This window comes from Pangasianodon hypophthalmus, chromosome 3 (genome assembly GCF_027358585.1).
Source record: "Pangasianodon hypophthalmus isolate fPanHyp1 chromosome 3, fPanHyp1.pri, whole genome shotgun sequence".
NCBI lineage: Eukaryota > Metazoa > Chordata > Actinopteri > Siluriformes > Pangasiidae > Pangasianodon > Pangasianodon hypophthalmus.
Window position 1 is genome coordinate 23,746,544 of NC_069712.1, and position 6,000 is coordinate 23,752,543.

Genomic DNA, 6,000 nt, shown 5'->3' on the forward strand with positions numbered 1-6,000 from the left:
GGCCCCTTCATGGCAACGGTATTCCCTAATGGCAGTGATCTCTTTCACCAGGATAATACGCACTGCCACACTAGAAAAATTGTTCAAGAATGGTTTGAAGAACATGTCAAAGAGTTCAAGGTGTTGACCTGGCCTCCAAATTCCCCAGATCCCAATCCGATCAAGCATCTGTGGGATGTGCTGGACAAACAAGTACATGATCCATGGAGAACCCACTTCACAGGTTTACAGGACTTGCTAACGTCTTGGTGCCAAGCTGAAACTTGGTATAGTGCATCTCTATGCTAAGCTGCAAGTGGATGATTGATGACGACCTGGTTACTTAAAAAAACATGGGAACCATCAGCCAACCAGGTTTCAGCAGGCGTTTGAGTGACTAATCAGTGAGCTATTGTCTCAAAACCTGAAATGGCCTCTGGAGGACACTTTTCATGTTTTTGCACTTAAAAACAAGCATATTATTGGTAAAATAAGGGGGATAGTGAAACTTTTTCCCATGCTTTATGTTCTTACCCCCTAAAATATAATATGTTAATGTTAGGGTGATATATGCGATTATGCTTCTGGTGTTAGTATGGTTGTTACAGTGAATTCTGCCACTACTTTATATTTAAATTGTATGAAAATACAATTGTATTAAAATGGATGTAGTGTGTTTTTATGGCTTGTGATATTGCAATTTATATTTAAATAATATAGAGCTGCGCTGTTCATAGCTGGTGCATGCGCAATGGGTGAGTCAAGCAGTGGGTCAATAACTCAGTCAGCAAGTGAAGACCTAATGTTTGAGAACAGACTGTATCTGCCCTCTACAGATGCAGTACTTATCATAGAGAATGCTATAGAGACAACAGTAAAGTCAGAAAACTTCATAAGTATGTTCATGTTTGGTCTCTTTATTGTTCTATGTACATACTGGAGGCGATTTTTGCTAAGATTACTTGGACTCTGCAAATCGCCGCTTGGGGCTATATTTAGGGGTCCAAGCATGAGGTGCTTGTAACCATATTGCTTTTATTAGGAGATTTGTTCTTCTTCTTCTTTTCTTGTAACCATATTGCTTTTATTAGGAGATTTGTTCTTCTTCTTCTTTGTTAAAACACAAAGGGCAGCCCAAACCATAGTCATAGAAACACCAAATTTTGTCAAATGGTGTAGAATCCCTACCACTACTCAGATAAGTAATGGGACCAGCATCAGCCTGAAAGTGGCGTTGCAGCACAAGCGTTTACGTTCTTTCCTATTTATTGAGACTCGTAAGTGGTACACTCAAAATACTCAAATATTTGGTCTTTTTATTGGAATATATACATTGGCAAGGACTGACCACAGGAGGTGATGTTTGCTAAGACTGCTTGGACCCTGCAGATTGCCACTTGCAGCTAGATTTAGGGGTCCAAACACAAAGTGCTTGTAACCCTATAGTTTTTATTACGATTTTCCTTCTTCTTCTACTTCTTCTTCTGATTCTTCAATAAAACACAATGGGCAGCCCAAACCATAAGGCATAGAAACACCAAATTTGTCAAATGATGCAGAATTTCCACCACTACTCAGAGATGTAAAGGGACCAGCATCGGCCTGAAGGCGGCGCTGTAGCACAAGTGTTTATGTTCTGTTTATCTTGAGACTTGCAAGTCGTACACTCAAAATTATTTTTTCCTCTTATTTCCTGGCTTCTGCTGAATTCATCTAGCCCCCACCCACTAATTTAGTCATAATGTTTTTTTTTCTAATTTGCATAATATGCAAAACCTATTTTTGCAAACTAGTCCTAGGATCTTTGACTGATCTTCACAAATGTGGTGTCAAGCTATTCAGCAGAGTGTGAACCTCAATAATTATCAAAGTCATGCTGACATTTTTAAACACTATGGCCACCACATGTCAATCAATTATAACAAGGTGGAGCATATTTTACTCAAAGAACTGTAACTTATGAATGCTTGTTTGCATCCAGACAAAACTTGGCCTATACAGGACCAGATTCTGAGGTCATCAGCAAAGTTTGGGGCATGGTTATGCATAGGGGGCAGAGTTACAGTCAGATAACTGTTTCTCAGGAACTGTAAGTCCGATCAAGCTGAAATTTGGTATGGTGCATCATTATGCTAATCTGTAATTGGAATTTTGATGAGTTAATGATGAGTTAATTACTTCAAAAACATGGCTACCATCAGCCAATCAGTTTTCAACAGGCATTTGACAGGGTTAACACTGAGCTATCATCACAAAACTTGAATGATTGAGTATGGAAGCACTACTATCTGATGTAATCTCACTCAATTTGGCTACTGGGAGGTGCTATTCATGTTTTTGTTCACAAAAACAAGCATATGCCTTGGAAAATAAGAGCCATGGTGAAATTTTGGGTTAGTGCTCTTTCCTTGGCTCTACCCATATAAATTTGCCATTTGAATAATTTAGCCCTGCCCACTCCAATTTACAATAATTTGCATAATATGCAAAACCTACTTTTGCAAAAATAGTCCTAGGATTTTAAGTCACACATTTGGTGTCATAATTCTCAAGAGAGTGTGGCCCTTAATAATTATCAAAAACATGTTCAAAATATAGCTGCCTGAAGCTACTGAGGGGTCAAGCAGTACATAGCTCCACCTTAGGGTCAAATGACACCAATGTTTTGTCTGACCTCAGGACATTGTCCTCAACATAGCTTTCAAATTTTGTGTCCATACAATGAAGCACTGCAGAAATATAATCTCACATTTTTTTGCTAGTTCACCATCAATGTCTGCCATATTATACTGCAGATTTCAAAAGCAATACATGACTTCAAAGCAACAGTCTCCAGGGAATCATTTGACAAACACTTTATGATTTTAATTCAAGCAACTCAACAGTTATGAGGACATTTTCTGAATTTATTTATACACAAAGCCTTTCATGCTGAAGAAATTGTACATTTTTATTATTGTTATGAATTTCTATAATTTTTTTCATTACTGTATATTTAAGTGTTTTGAAACACTTAAAAATAATAATAATATGTAGACACACTAAATATTGCTTTAACTGCACATAAGAAAATGAGAGTAAACAGAAATCCAGCCATACCAAAACTGTACAGTTAACGATAAAACTGCTATATTAATTAATAATATCAGTGTTTACAAGCACTACAAAGATTTCAGTCTGTAAAATGAACAAAAAGTGCTCATAACTCTTAGACTCTTTGACCTGAAATCATGATGTCTTTGTCATGTGATTCCTTGGAGACTGCCTCTTTAACCTCATGTATTGCTTCTGAAATTTGCAGTGTAATATGGCAAGCATTGATGGTGAAATAGCCAAAAAATGCGAGGTCATATTTCTGCAGTGCTTTATTGTATCGACACAGAATTTGAAAGCTATGTTGAGGCCCATATCTTGAGGTTGGACAAAACATTGGTATCATTTGACCCCAAGGTGGTGCTATGTAGTGCTTGACCCCTCAGGAGCTGGTTACAGTTATATTTACAGTCAGGGCCATAAGTATTTGGACAGTGACACAATTATCGGAATTTTGCCTCTGTACACCAACACAGTGGATTTTAAATGAAGCAATCAAGATTGAAGTCTGATTGAAGTGTAGAATTTCAGATTTAATTCAAGGGGTTTAACAAAAAATATATTACATTAACCATTTAAGAATTACAGCCATTTATGTAGTCCCTCCATTTTCACAGGCTCAAAAGTAATTGGACAATTGACTTGCTTTAATACTAACATTCAGATTAAATATAGAAAATATAGTCTCATTTCCACAGCCATGTGTCTTATTCATAATATATACACCTTGCAATGTCAAACTTACTTTCACGTCAACAACTGCACAAAGTTTTATCAGTAATCTCCCAGATTTATCAACAATGACTAGATCACCGTCTGATCCCGAAGAACTTCACCAGGCAACTGAATGCTTAGAGTCAACGTACTGCAACTCGCTAGATAATGTATCGCCACTTAAAAGAAAAATAATTAGGGAGAAAAAGCTAGCACCCTGGTATAGAGATCACACACGAACTTTAAAACAGAGCATTCGAAAACTATGACGTAAATGGCGTCAAACTGAATTGGTAGTATTTCAAACAGCATGGAAGGAGAGCCTTTTGAGCTATAGGAAAGCTCTTAGTGCTGCTAGATCAATGTATCTCTCCACCCTAATTGAAGATAACAGAAATAATCCTAGATTCTTATTTAATACTGTAGCACAATTAAGTAGGAATAAGACCACAACAGAAACACGCACACAATCATTATATAGCAGTGATGACTTCATGAATTTTTTCAATGATAAAATTGAAAATATCAGGCAAAAAATTCAGACTATTAATTTAAAACCAGACAGTTTTATAATTAACCCTGTAGATGATAATATAACAATACCAGATCAACAATTACAATCTTTTACTCCCCTTGAAGAGACTGAAGTAATTTTATTAATTTCATCATCAAAATCAACCTGTATACTAGATCCTTTACCTACTTGTTTCTTCAAACAGATAATTCCTGAAACAATCAAACCTCTTTTAAAGATAATCAGTTCTTCCCTTAGCATTGGCTATGTACCTAAATCTTTTACAGTAGCAGTTATCAAGCCCTTGATTAAAGAACCTGACCTTGACCCCTGTCAGCTATCTAACTATAGACCAAAATCAAACCTCCTCTTTATCTCCAAGATCCTAGAAAAGGTTGTAGCACAGCAGCTATGCTCATACTTACATAGGAATAACATTCATGAAATGTATCAGTCAGGATTTAGGTCTCATCATAGCAGAGAGACAGCACTGGTTAAAGTGGTAAATGACTTACTACTGGCCTCTGATCAGGGTTGTGTCTCCTTGCTTGTGCTGCTTGACCTTAGTGCAGCTTTTAATACCATTGATCATGCTATTCCTCAGTAGACTAGAAAATGTAGTAGGCATTAAGGGAATGGCCCTTTCCTGGCTCAGGTCTTATTTGACTGATCGTTATCAGTTTGTAGACATAAATGGTGACTTCTCTTCACATACTAAGGTAAAGTTTGGTGTCCCGCAAGGCTCTGTTTTAGGCCCACTGCTCTTTTCTTTATATATGCTACCTCTGGGCAAAATTATTCCTAAACATGGTATTAGCTTCCACTGTTACACTGATGACACACAGTTGTATGTTTCAGCAAAGCCAGATGACAGACACCAGCTTAATAAAGTTGAGGAATGTGTAAAAGACATTAGAAACTGGATGTTTATTAATTTTCTCTTACTTAATTCTGACAAGACAGAAGTACTTGTACTAGGACCACATGCAGTTAGAAGTAAGCTTTCTGATTATATAATAACTCTGGATGGCCTTTCTGTTTCATCATGTGCAGCAGTAAAAGACCTTGGTGTGATTATCGACTCTAGTCTTTCTTTTGAAGCTCATGTAGATAATATAACTAGGATAGCTTTCTTTCATCTCAAAAATATTGCTAAAATAAGAAATTTTTGCAGAAATATAATGCAGAAAAATTAGTTCATGCTTTTGTTACCTCTAGGTTGGATTATTGTAATGCCGTACTGTCTGGATGTTCCAGTAGATGCACAAACAAGCTCCAGTTAGTCCAGAATGCAGCAGCAGTCCTTACTAGAATCAGAAGATATGACCACATCACCCCTATCTTATCCACACTGCATTGGCTCCCAATCAAATTTCGTATTGATTATAAAATACTACTATTGACCTATAAAGCACTGAATGGTCTCGCCCCACAGTACCTGAGCGAACTTTCGGTCTTTTATGATCCGCCACACCTACATAGATCAAAAGGTGCAGGCTATTTGTTGGTACCTCAAATAGTGCGGGCTACAGCTGGGTGTAGAGCTTTCTCTTACAAAGCCCCACAGTTATGGAACAGCCTTCCAATAAGTGTTCGGGGCTCAGACACAGTCTCAGTGTGTTTTATAGTTTTTCCTTAGGTACAGGGGCAGGTCTGGAGGGTTCACAGGCATAGAGTGTTGTGGTGAACTGGGATGTTTG